Source organism: Haliotis cracherodii, unplaced genomic scaffold, assembly GCF_022045235.1.
Source record: "Haliotis cracherodii isolate W230 unplaced genomic scaffold, xgHalCrac1.p SCAF_10, whole genome shotgun sequence".
NCBI classification, from domain to species: Eukaryota; Metazoa; Mollusca; class Gastropoda; order Lepetellida; family Haliotidae; genus Haliotis; species Haliotis cracherodii.
Window position 1 is genome coordinate 29,047,053 of NW_027266265.1, and position 14,902 is coordinate 29,061,954.

Here is a 14,902-nt window from a genome sequence, read left to right on the forward strand (position 1 = left end):
CAAGATGTTTTCCGGCGGACTTTTGTATAACACGTTTTCACGCCATCGGACTCTCAGTCTTTGTAACATTACCGAAGGGGACATTGCCTAGCAAACATATGACGTTATATTTGTCATTCTATAAACATGTATTCTTTGTTTTAGCGTGTTCCCCCGACTCCTGCATTAACGGAACATGCATCATAAACACTTGTACCTGTCATCATGGCTTCTCAGGTGCTAACTGCAACGTAGACGGTACTTATAGTTGATACTTATATATTGTTCCCGTTTACAAGCTGGTAGGAAATGATAACATCGCCACTTTTATAACACTATCTTGTGTTCTTGATTTACGTTAAATGTGCTATGCCAATGAGTAAGAAATCGGATATGCATCTCATATGCACTACGGTTTACAATATTTTTTTCGAAAGCAAAACCGATTTTTAACAATGTTTTGAGTAGATCTGAAGAAAAAGATTTGAAATATACGGTGTAATTGAACATGCCTTTCTGTGACAAAAACACTATTTTCACATTACATTAGGGCCATACTCGAACTGCCAAACAGACCTGTCTGTATGTTTTCAGCTTGTGCAAGTAATTATAATATATTTCGTATGCAATTGTTTCAATGTTTTCAGCTTGTGCAAGCAATGGGCTCTGTCAGAATGGGGGAGTATGTCAGCGTGAGGCCACTGAAGCCAAGTACTCGTGTTCCTGTGCCCCAGGCTACGATGGCCTAAACTGCGACATTGATGGTAAATACCAGTCACTTTGTTCACACCATGTGCACGTACTGGATTCTGAATGTCACTGTCAGTATGTTATCTGTTTGTGCAGGATAGTAATTATGTATGTCATTGTCTCAGTGTTGTCAGCTTGTGGACGTAATGGACTTACTGTCATGGTCACAGTGTTGTCAGCCTGTGCAATTAATGGACTCTGAATGTCATTGTTTCAATGTTTTCTGTATGTGATTGTCAGTATGATTTCAGAATTGGCATCGATTTAACGTTTTTAGCTGGTGAAAGTAATGATCTGATTGCCATTGTCGCAGTGTTGTCAGCCTGTGCAAGTAATGGACTCTGAATGTCATTGTCTCAATGTTTTCAGCTTGTGAAAGCAATGGACTGATTGTCATGGTGTCAGTGTTGTCAGCCTGTGCAATGAATGGACTCTGAATTTAATTGTCTCAATATTTTCTGTATGTGATTGTCAGTATGTTTTCAGAATTGGCATTGTCTCAATGTTTTCAGCTTGTGCAAGTAATGGGCTGTGTCAGAATGGGGGAGTATGTCAGCGTGAGGCCACTGGAGCCAAGTACTCGTGCTCCTGTGCCCCAGGCTACGAAGGCCTAAACTGCGACATAGATGGTAAATACCAGTCACTTTGTTAACACCATGTGCACGTACTGGATTCTGAATGTCCCTGTCAGTATGTTATCTGTTTGTGCAGGACACTAATTATGTATGTCATTGTCTCAGTGTTGTCAGCTTGTGAATGTAATTGGAAATTGTCTTAATGTGTTTAGCTTGTGTATTGTCATTGTCATAGTGTTTTCAGCATACATAAGTAATGGGCTCTGGATGTCCTTATCATAATGTTTTCAGCTTGTGCAAGTGGTATGCTTAAGTTTGTATGTCCTTGTCTTAATGTTTCCAGCTTGTGCAAGTAATGGACTCTGTCAGAATGTCCAATGGACAGTCGTAAGTCTATTCTGAAGTACGGGAGTTACGATGACCATAGGGCTGCGACAGTCGTAGGTCTATTCTAAAGTATGGGAGTTACGATGACCATAGGGTTGCGACAGTCGTAAGTCTATTCTAAAGTATGGGAGTTACGATGACCATAGGGCTGCGACAGTCGTAAGTCTATTCTAAAGTATGGGAGTTACGATGACCATAGGACTGCGACAGTCGTAAGTCTATGCTAAAGTATGGGAGTTGCGATGACCATAGCGCTACGACAGTCGTAAGTCACTGGCATCATCAATTATATGACGAATGTATGTTTCAGCGCATGAGATATGTTTCAGCGCATGTGATATTTTGGGGGCAAATCTTTCCAATCTGTCTTGTAGCTGTCCCACCTTGTGGAATGCCCGTGACGTCACGTATCTTCAGCGGATCTGCTGACACAGCATCACAGAATCCATGGCTTGTCAAAGTGGTCCATGCCGGATTCGTTTACTGTAGCGGTGTCATCATCGATAGGGAATGGATTGCCCTCGACGCATTCTGCGTTGTGATGTAGGTGTCGACACAAAGTGAGTGAGTGAGTGAGTGAGTTGGGTTTAATGCCGCTTAGAACAGTATTCCAGTTATATCACGGCGTGTCAGCTGAATGTGGGAGGATAGCCCGATGTGGCCATACCGGACTGGAATGTTCCCCACATATGGCTGAAGCATGTTATCGATCCCAATTGCTCATGACATCAATCACTGGATTGAGATATCAATCATCGGCTTTCCTGGTCCAGTCTCGCTTATAAACATGCCGCCGTCAAAAGCTGGACAATTGCAGGGAGCAACGTCAAACAACAAATATGTTTTAGGTCCTAGCTATTAACGTTTATGGTGTCCCGTGTTTACGTTTACGGTGTCCAACGTGTATGATCTATTTCTTTGTCTGAAGCTATACCTTATGCATTTCCATATGTAAATTAGAGTAATGAATTTTGAAATAATGAGAATATCTGTCTCTCTGACTTTTCAATATGCATCTATTTTCTTGCTCTGTATTTTGATTAATCTATTGACAGCTGTGGCGGTTTGTGCTATGTCGTGATCGGAGACTACGATGGAGCCACGGTTGAAGCGCAGGAGCAAGTGAGGAGCCTGACCAGCTACACTATCCACCCACAGGCTAACTTCGAGGACCTCGCTTCGTTCGGTACTGTTACCGGAGCTGACCCAGATGCTGGTTTAGGTATGTAACTTATTCATTATTGGTATTCAACCTCAGCCGTGGTCGACGATGTTGCAAAAGAGGCTTTTATCCAAAACTGTTGCAAATAATGTACTTTTAACACAGGTTAGATGTATGGGATAAAGTTTGGTTTTAAACAAAATTGGAAACTGCTGAACAAAGTTTAAACTTCTCATTTAGCAGGAATAACAGGGAGCAGAACGTTTGTCATTGTTTTTTTTCTTATAGCACCGCTAACTATAATCATTATATTTCCAATTAAAAACGATTTAAAAAACAACCGCTACCTGTATTTATTTTCTGACGACAAACACACTTGTTTGTACATTTGTGAACACCTGCTGCCATCACTGATTTTCAGTGATACATTCATATAATAAATTTTACCGTTATTTTCTCTTTAACCCCCCAATGGAATCTGTTTCAGCTGATAATCGAGTCTGGGTGTTCTCTGGCATTAACGTTATATATGTATTTGTAGAAGACTATACATGCAGAAACTGAAATCGATTATCAAATGACATGTTTTGTAACTGTTCCATGGCAGTAAATAATTGACTACCCTTCCAAAAACGTCATCTACTTCTTCGCATCATACGACATGACCCTGTGCTTGCATTACTCTGGAGGAACATACACTGTTCTTGTACCAACCTTTCATGAGGTGTCGATGATAGGTGAGGTGAAATGGGGTTTAACGTCGCGTCCAAGATTATTGCACTTATATAGCGACGTGCATGCACGTGTGTGTGGCTGCTTGTACTAGTCCGGACTAATGCCTATTTTTGAGTGCTACCCATTGAGATACCATGCCGCAGTTTTAACACGAATACCCCACTCAGACACTGTATACTGACTCCGAGCCAACCAGTCCTTGTTTTAGCCCCTTAATGCCGAGCGCCAGACAGGGTAACAACAAGTACCATCTTTTAACGTCTTTTGGTATGACGTGGTCGGGGATCGAACCCCGGACCTTTCGCTCTCAGGGCGGACGCTCTACCATTAGACCACGGAGGCGGTCTACGATGACTTGAATCAATAACCACCTTACCATCGGGTCCGTTCAGTCAACCATAGCTTGCTGGGTACCTCTATTCTCACCTTGAACCCTCACGGGACCTCATTTCACGAGGAACTTCTGATTGTTGAGTACATCCGATGATTGTGGTAAGAGCCGACTAATTTTGGGACGTATGCTAGTATGTTGTATGGAGTATCATGTGCATATGCTAGTATGTTGTATGCTTCAATCGATACCGAGGTTAAAATAATTATGATAAGAACTTCATCTTAACCCGAACATGTTAAGGAGCCTTGGTGTGTCAGCATCATCCCCATGCTTCATCACACTGGCAAACATCAGCGTCACGGTGTGTGGTTTCCTCCGACATTAAGCTGAAACACTGTGACATGACTGAACTAGTGTTCAAGGGAGGTTCTGGGGGCACGGGTGGCCCAGTCGTCTAAGGCGCCGCGATTCGCTGTGCAGAGTTGCGTCCCTTGGCCACGCCAGAAACCTATGATTGTGGGTCCGAATCCCGGTTCGCCCCGATTATGTTTCTAGGTTTGTCAGCACCATACCTGTGCTCGTGTGTTTCACCGAAGTGGTAAACGTCTAAGACCTGCATCACTTCGGGCTTTCCTCCCACATTAAGCTGACACGCCGCGATATAACTGGAATATTGTTAAAAGCGGCGTTAAACCCAATTCACTCACTCACTCACTCAAGGGAGGTTTTCATTTCAATCACTCACGCAATCATATTCAAACAAGAAGTACTGAAGCCAGGATGCATTTTCAGAGAGCGTGCAGCTATCGACAACCAGCATCCGCCAGGTCATTGATACACTCTTGATTGATGACAGCCTCTGTACCATGATAAGAGGGAGATCAGTTCAACCAGCAGCTACTCACTGCGCTTTCCTGACCACTCCAAATTCTGGACTTTGCATCGTGAGTAACAACCAAACTTGGCGTGAGTTCTCAACCATGTACACATTTCCGACATGTTGACATCTATTTTTACTTATGTTAAACTCCGCCTAGATTACTGTGATAAGGTAATAATGTAAATATCACTGCTTGTTACAAATTAATCATATTGATGGCTGACACCGTTGGCAATAGTGGAAATTAAGAAACAGAAACCATATAGAATGACACAATTCACGTGCAGATGATTTTAAAATAGGATCGATTAACATGAATCGGAACATCCGATTTCTGCACAAAGTGTGTACCCAAGTGGTAATCATTGATAATAAACACACGAAATTTGTTTGTTTGTTTGTTGTTTAATGCCGCACTCAGCAATATTCCAGCTATATCATGGCGGTCTGTAAATAATCAAGTCTGGACCAGACAATCCAGTGATTGACATCATGAGCATAGATCTACCCAACTGGGATACGATGACAACCAGGCCAGCAAGCCTGACCTCCCGATCCCGTCAGCCGCCTTTTACAACAAGCATAGTCGCCTTTTACGGCAAGCATGGTTGCTGAAGACCTATTCCAACCCGGATCTTTGTTTGTTTGTTTGTTGTTTAACGCCGCACTCGCTATATGACGGCGTCCTGAAAATAATTGTCTACGCAATTGTGATGTGATGACATGCATCAACCAAGTCAGCAAGCGTGACCACCCGGTCCCGTTAGTCGCCTTTTACGACAATCGTGGGCTGAGGAAGACTATTTCTTACTATGTTCGTCAGGGGTTTTGAAGCATTGTGTAGATCAGGTTCAAGAATACTGTTACAGATGTTGAATACTATATCCAGCAAGAAACAACGCTGTTTGTGTCAATCAAACTGAGCGCTGATTGGTCAGAGTAGGCGCTAGTTTCCCTCTCGCTCGAATCTGTTGATTCGTTGGTTAAAAATAGCCAGTTAACTGCAAAGCGGTCGTATATACTCAGCATAGTCGAATAGCGTTAAACAACAACGTTACCGATCTTTATCAGTTAGAGAAAATGATGAAATTTTAGTATCGTATCAAATTCTCTTCAGGGTGACAACGGTGGTGCTTTGGTCTGCCAGAACGATACCTTGGGTTTCTGGACAGTAGAAGGCATCCTCTCATACCTACCTGATGGCACCAACGGTGCGTGCAGTGGTCAAATCAATGTCTTCACTGACATGACTGCGGTTTGGAGTTGGATGCAAACCGTCATCGCGGCGGGAGTCTGAGCAACATGCGTCAGCACAACTTATTAATGCATAATGACAAATATATGTATGCCATCAACGGTAACGATTAAAGAATAAAATGTGCGTTTCGTCATTGTTTTGAATTATGATATGTAACTAGATGAGAACACACCTATTCATGTAAGGAAGCAACTTAAAATAAAAACATTTTTGTTTCTGAAATCTGATAGTATATATATAGAACAAAACTGTTAGCAGTTGCTCTATGTCCCGTCAGAAAAGTCGGTCTGTAGGATTTACAGCACGTTTGTACACCTCCAAAATGAAATATTTTAAAAATCTATACACTAATCTCTTCCTTAATCACTAAGCCCCCGGTGTATATTTAATTGAAAGTGAACTTTGAAAAAAAAGATTCCAGGAAACAAAAACCAGTAGGGATTTTGGACAAGATGCTGCCCTCTGAAAAAAAACCATTAGGTTTTGTTTTAATGATCTTTAAATATTCGTAGATGTAGACGTAAAACCTTCAGAACACATTGACAGACTTTTAGTACCTAGGATATTAAGCGGGGAACAGATAAGGTCATGCAGTAACCGCAGCATGCATGGTGTCTTTGTTGATTAAGGCGTTGCTCATAACATCCATCACTGATTAGTGTAGCATAAAACAAACAAACAAACAAACAGCAAACCTTGGTATTTTGTTTTGTTTGTTTGTTTGTTGTTTAACACTGCACTCAGCAGTACTCCAGCTATATGACGGCGGTCTGTAAATAATCGAGTCTGGACCAGACAATCCATTGATCATGATTGACATCATGAGCATCGATCCACGCAATTGGGATACGATGACATGCATCAACCAAGTCTGCAAGCCTGACCAACCGATCCCGTTAGCCGCCTCTTACGACAAGCATAGTCGCCTATTACGTGGGTTGCTGAAGACCTATTCTACCCCAGATCTTACATTGGCCGCAAACCTTGGTGAAACCCACGACCATGGGTATGGTGCTGACAAACGTAGAAACATATTCAGGGCGATGTCCCCGTGAGTGAATGCGATTGTATCGCAAAGATAATAATTTCGTCAAAATGAAATTATATAAGGTATCAGTCTCCCAGAGAATCCTTGATATTAAGGACATATCGGCCACCGCTGTCTGTGTTAAACGTGACATCATATACACGGTGACCGCTAACCGTTACACCGTAAACACTGTGTCGCGAACAGCACGCAACCCCATCCAACAACACACCCAGCCACCCACTCACTCGTCCACCTACCCAGTCTATCTAAATATGAGTTGATTTAACATTTTTGTATACTGGTGCACTGACGCAATATTCAATGAGTTAACACGATCCACTGATTTTCCATGAATTTATTTGAGAATTAAACAAACTTCAGAACATGAGTGTTAAATATTGTATGCTTGTCGCTGTAAGCGTAATTGCATATTTAATTTCTATTTATCACGAGGACAAGGTTATCTTGGCAGTCTATATAAACAGATGTTTTAAATGCTGGTCTGTTACTTCTGTGGTTACACTATTTGTTCTTGGCTGAATAATATTTTTCACGCAACATTTGGCGTAACTATCCATATATGTCAAAAGAATGACTGTCACATCAAATCAGGGGTATAAATAGATATTCACTTATCGGACCCCCTCAGATGTTATCACCATGCTCTACAAGTTCACGTTTGCTCTCATATGCCATGCTGGCCTCTCAGCTGGTGGATTTTCATTTGTCTTCAGACCACGTAAGTTCAGATTTATTTATTTTGATTAAAGTGCAGAACACAACGATTATGCGCTGAAACTCTAACACGTTATTCAATCCATTTTGAACAAAAGTTTAAAATAATGTTATATGATTACAGAGGTTATGGACTAATTATCACTTGTCCATTAAACCCTTTCAAGAATCATTTAGAATATTTGCTTAAAGCCAAGTTGTACGATTCCGACTATATCATAAATATGTGTTTATGAGTCACCGTCAAATAGTGATGGTAACATAAGTTCGCGAAAAAGGTGCGCGTTTTCGGCTCCACTGGTGGCACCCGTCACAAACACATGCACAGGCAAGTCAATTGTTCACCTGAAAAAAAACACAGTAACTTATGGTACCAGTCCAATAGGGAAACGCGCGTTTTGTTTTCTCTTTCACCTCAGTATCGGTGATGTCGGTTGGGTTGGACATGCCCAGCAGCTTCTTGAACATCTGTTGAAATGACGAAGTTATTTCTAACAGTGATTTGAGAGTGTAAGACCTTCGGTTATTCGCTTTCAGTTTGCTGTGAAAGCCTTACTGTTCTGTTGTTTTCAATCAAACGAACTTCTATTTGTACGAATGTAACTTCATAATTATGTAGTTTACAGATGTCTGAATATGCGGATGAAATATTTTATGTCTAAATGCAGGCGGATGTAATATTGTATGGTGTTGATAGCTGTCTATAAATGTATGCGTATGTAATCTTGTATGTCGTTGGTGGTTGTCTGAAAGTATGCGGATGTAATATTGTATGTCGTTGGTGGTTGTCTGAAAGTATGAGGGATGGAATATTGTATGTCGTTGGTGGTTGTCTGAAAGTATGCAGATGTAATATTGTATGTCGTTGGTGGTTGTCTGAAAATATACGGATGTAATATTTTATGCCACTGGTGATTGGCTGTCTGAAAGTATGCTGATATAATAGTGTATGTCATTGGCGGTTGTCTGAATATACGGATGTAATATTGTATCTCATTTTATACGTATGTAATAATTTGTGTCGTTGGTGGTTGTCTGAACCTGTTTAAATTCTAGAACTGCTTAAATGTTTAGATTATTAAGATGATAGACAATGCTATGCATTTTGTCCTACATATTTCAATTAAAAAATCTGAAAATGTTTAGAATTTAAACATGTTTAATTTCTAAAGATGTTCAGATTATGGGGATCTTGTGTTTAGGTGGAAAATAGAACACACCAAACGTGTATTAGTATTTAAATTATATACATTCCTGTAAATGAATGTCTGTAGAGAGTCAGTACGTGATGTTGTCATCGGTAGAGTGTTTGAGTGAGTGCGGTTTTTACGCCGCTTTTAGCAATATTCCAGCAATATCACGACAGGGGACAACAGAAATGAGCTTCACACATTGTACCAATGTCTGGAATCGAACCCGGGTCTTCGGCGTGACGAACGCCTTAACCACTAGACTACCCGACGGCCCCTGTCCTTGGCAGAATGGACAAGATGAAAAGATGAAACAGATTTGGAATATACCATTCTGTCCCTGCCACATGTACTCCCAAATTGGACTGTCCTACATGAAAGGGTGTAGTTGTTCCCACTGACAAGGCCTCACATAACCTGACCATTATACGTACATTGGAAGCATCATTACATTAATTGTCTGATCAACGAACCTGGTATAAGTGACACATCAAATAATCCCACATATAAGGCCAGTAAGAAAGCTGCCAAAACAATGCATACGTACTATCAACTTTGGGCTTGACTCTAAAACCTGTAGACATGTCTATTCCTCCTCTGTATTAGATTCATAAGCTCCATAGAAACACGTACAAAGAGAAATATATTGCTGGGTCCAGCAGCTGTGACTGCATATCTAATATTGTACAAAACCCATTGTCATCATTAACTGATTAGAATGATTCCCGTGTGCATGTTTGTGTTTCTATGTTGCTCTTTCCGTTTAGGGGCGGTGGGATAGCCTAGTGGTAAAGCGATTCCCCACATGTGTACAATGTGCGAAGCCCATTTCTGATATTGCTGGAATATTGCTAAAAGCGGCGTAAAACCATACTCCCTCCCAGCAGGCACGCAACGTTGGATCAACGTTTAAAATTGGTTGCGTTTAGGTTGTGACGTTGATCAACCAAAACGCAACGTTGTATCAACGTTAAATCTTAAACGTTGAGCCATGGTTGTGATACTGACGTCACAACAACGTTGAATTTAAGACGTACGTACATCATTTCAATTTGACGTACGCCTATTCGAAAATCGACAAATCACCATACTTTTCCACTCCGTTTCACCTGTTTAAACACTGCGTTGAAACCCAAGCATGATCAGTTAGGCTGCCTATTCAAATTTGAACAAGCCAGGTATATTAAATTATATATGTGTATTTTTATATATATACGTGCACATATGTAAAGAAATTCACAAAATAGTGTTATCTTCAGGGAGAAGTTGAAAAAAAAAGTTGAAAAGGGTTTAACCTGAAAAATAAATATCTTGACGCGTGGACTTGAACTCGGTACTTGTAGCTGATGATAGTTGGATATTTAGCATCAGCGAGGACAGGAAGTGGATTTGCGACTGCGCAGAAAATTCAAAACTTGGCGGATACTCGATCGAGAAGGTAAGTTCAAGTAACATTTGACATTCTTTGCATGTTTGTTTCCATTCTTATGTTGAAAATGAGTTGTAGTTCAATGGTCATTTAGTTATGTCACGTAGATCCGTAAAGTTGCATTTTCGCACACACATATTTTCGCGCGAATATATGAATTGACTTTTACTGACGTGTAGTTAATTGTTTTTATATCCGTATATGTTTGAGTTAAGTTACTGAAAAATACCAGATTTACGTGGGCCTAGTTGTTGAAATGTGGACCCGATGCACGGAGCGGGTGTAGCCATGTTGATCGAGGTTGCCGCGCGCCATTATCGAATTTCTGTGTTACGGTATTTCAGTGTAAATCTTCAATCAGTATGTTGCATGAAGTAGATTTTCAATGTTTAATGCCTTGCTTTGAATGCAATATACCGGACACCTACCTTATGTGCACGGTATGTGCACGAGCTCATTCCTTACAAATGGTTTCCAATTTTTTCAGACGCCATTTTTTGTGGCCTCGCTAAAATGACATGGGTTTCGCGCCATTTGTGCACGAGCTCATTCCTCAGTGACGGTTTCGAAGTTCGTTAGACGACATTTATTTCGCCTTGCTAAATTAACAGGGGGCCCAACACACAACGGCTTGAATTAACTTCTTTCGTAAGTAAATGTTTAAATAGTATTACCAAGGTACATACAAAATACAACGTGTCTGTTGAAATGTCACTCCGACGGATGTCACTAATGAGGTCGGTGCACGCCATCATTTACCTTCTATTTTTGGGTACTTTTTCTGTGTTGATGTCCAAATTTCGACTTCATGAATCGCTTTGATGTTCAATTTCAAAGTTAAATCATATTAAACCATAGAAATGCAAGCGGGGTAATATTTCTGCTTATTTTGACCTTTATCGCCCTATTTTTTCAAGTATTGATGCTGTCACGTGCCGCTTCGTTAGTAGCATCGAACAAACATGGCGGATAGGTGTCCGGGGTGTAATGCACGTGTAACGTCAAATTAATAACTTGCCATCTCTACAAGAAGAACTTATGAAACTGTTCCATTAGACATTATGAATTATTACAGTGCCAATACTTAGGTCTTAATAAATTGGGTGGGTTGTCAGGTTTGGTTGATTGGCTGTCAATGTGGAAACAATTTGATATTCGGTATTTGACTCAAATTATGTTGCAATTAATGTTACTATAGATTATACAGATATATCCTCCGATAGTTTTGAACATTGTTATTCCGATGAATATTTTAAAATATTAGCAATAGTGTCCAAAATTAATGCATTAGTAGATTTATATTTATATATATGTTCATTGTTGACTTTAGGACAATTAATTGCAAGGTCAATTATAGATCGTTTAGGATGCATGTCTACCACCATCAGCTGTTCATTTCATTGGCATGCAGGTCTTAAGACATGAAATAGCGACTGTTGTAAATGGTGTTTCAGTTTGTTGGCAAAAAAGATAAATTATTTACATTCCAACAGAAGTAAAGATATAATTTACCAATAGGTATTATCATTTCCAGTTTGTTCTGTTAGCACCTTAAATGTGATTTGTTTTTGTTTTAATTAAGTTGCTTGATTGTTTAATTATACCTTTTCAGAAATGTTGTCAAGGCAACTTTGATGTTAAAACCATGCGCCTACAGACATACTCGCTCAGATTAACTTATCATAATTAGGGTATTTATGGCTTTGCAATTTGCTTTAAATATTGTGCTACTTTCTGAGTTACACTAAAGGAATCTATACCTGTTACATTCTATGTCTACAACAAACTATCTTTTATTGTTATGTATTTATTTCTTTTTCACAGGATTCCAGAGAAGGGTTCTCTATCTTTTGACGGAAATTAGGAACCTTATGAAACAGAATCAAGACTCAGTGGCAGACACAGTATCAGTAAGCTCTATTGAGCAACTCAATACACTGGATGAGTTGGATACTCTCGAGGGGAGACTGAGAGAGGATGAATATCAGGCCAGCTTGGTAAGTCAAGTTGAAGTTATGGTACTGTTATTACATTTTAAGATTAGAATGTTGTTTGTTATGAATTGCTTGGAAACAAAAGTAAACAGTAACATGCCATAAGTTTTGGTTGAATTAATATACTTATATAATGATTTTCATACCACATATAAAGTTCAAATGTTCTTTTTACAGAAAATTACTTAAGAAGGATTGGTGGGGCGAATGCCGATGACCACGTGGAAAAGGCTATCCTAAGGTAAAATAGAATGAAATTGGTGAAAGGTTACAGTAGCTTAGTAGGTAGAACTCAGGTCCATGGATCCATATAGACTGGTACAAGTAGTGGTAGGGATCAAGTTTTTTGAGTTTTGAAAATGTGGTAAGGTATATACTTTTATTGCCTCATTGTAAGATAAGTGGAATGTTTATAATAAGGAAGTGGTGTTAATCCACACACAAATCATTAATCAGTTGGTCTATGATTATATATGTACATCAAGAACATCGATCCATACTTTGAATTTGCATCCTCAGATATGTTACTGGATATTTTTCAGAATGATGACAAACTCGCCCATGTCCAAAATGAACATGAAGGGGAAGAAAACCAAGACTGCGTTTCATGTACTACTTTGTGTGTGTTGATTAAAGGTAAAAAGTAATTATAATAATATTTTTTATTTAGAGATATGAGAGAAATTAAACCATCACTCATATAAAGCGATCTGTATACATAACACCTTTTGTTCAAACTAAAATCATATCTTTGTGTTTGCTACCACTACACACATATATATATATATAGATCTGAGGATACTGTGTACACATGAAATGAAATCTAAAAGGAAATGTATCTGTGATACTATTTCATTCAGTGAGTAAGCTTAGGGGATATTCATAATTAAGATTCTTTTATATATAATAACACAATATCTGTCGTTTTAGTTTTAATGTTATACATACAAGTTTTGAATAACTTAATAATAGTATTAAATTGCATGTTAATATTATTTCAGATTCAGTCCTGACCTTTCCAAAGACAATGGAAACGGAACTTCAGGATATGATCAGTCGATTTCTTAAATATGCCCCTGGCAGAACGTGGGGGAGATGGAAGGCCTAAGCACAAGGACCTCTTTGCCACCCAGAAAAAAGAAGAGCTTATGTTGTATATGTTTGAAATTAAGTTGGTTTTTTTAATTATCTTTGAATACAATTTTTGAAAACAATGTATCTTTGTTGTTCATTCATCATCAGCATCAGATATAAGTATTTAACAATGTCATTCAAAGAATAGGCACGTGAAGATCGGGGGTAGAATAGGCCTTCAGCAACCCATGCTTGTCATAAAAGGCGACTGTGCTTGTAAAAGGCGACTAACGGGGATCGGGTGGTCAGGCTCGCTGACTAAGTTGATGCATGTCATCGGTCCGAACTGCGTGGATCGATGCTTATGTTGTCAATCACTGGATTGTCTGTTCCAGATTCGATTATTTACAAACTGCCATCATATAGCTGGAAACCCAAACCATTCAAAGGAAGGGAATTACACAATGGGCAGCTGGTGAGGCCATCTCATACCAATTAGTGACCTTGGCATTGATATTGAGTGGCATTTCTGGTTAGGGGTCAGCAGTCGTATTAATTTCCAGATTTACATTATTAGTTTTTTTCCACACTTCTTTGAGGTTAGTGAAATTGGTTAACACCCTAATTAAGCTAGCTATAGCTCAGCTTATTTATTGTTTAACTAAACATAATGGTTCGTTTTTTTGGTGTGTATTGTGACCGTCTAGAATATTTCACAGACCTCAAATATCAGGGAGGCCACCACTTCTTGAGCTGATGCTGTACTGAAAAAAACCCACTTTTTCAAGGTTTACAAGGGGTCCTCTGATACATCAACGTTGATACAACGTTGAAGCTACGTTGACATCTGACGTTGAAACAACGTTGACATCTGACGTTGAAGTGTCAACGTCAGTTCAATTTTCATATGAAACCAATTTGCAACGTTGTTTCAACATTGAAGAGTGACGTTGTTTCAACGTTGTTTCAACGTTGTAATGCCTGCTGGGCTCGCTCTTTCCGTTTATTTTTAACTTTTTGTTTATGTTTCAAATGCATATGTGCTTAAATGAACAGTTCATAGGACAATGTAAGGAACTGGGTTAGACTCAATCTCATTAAAATCAGATCTAATTTCTCGCTACCGCTAAACAAAGATGTGGGGACATCCCATTACGGGTCACGTCAGAACGACCTTTCACGAACACTGAAATTATTAACAAGAACTCGACATCAGCCACTTAGAAAGCAGCTTTACGACACTCGTTCCAACCTGGCAACTTTCATGTCAGACTACGCTTGAAATATATGTTGACACAGTTCTCGATTAAAATTTTGAAAACTGAACAAACAAACATTCCTGAATGTCTAATATATGGTTGAGATTGTATGGCAAATCCGTTCAAATGTT

The 14,902-nt window shown here is 39.4% G+C and overlaps 1 protein-coding gene across 1 annotated transcript in view; it reads left to right on the forward strand.

Moving 5' to 3' along the window:
- The window catches only part of LOC139454258 (chymotrypsinogen B-like), a 39,370-nt gene that overhangs the window by 14,041 nt on the left and 10,427 nt on the right, over window positions 1–14,902 (forward strand). The window lies entirely within an intron of this gene.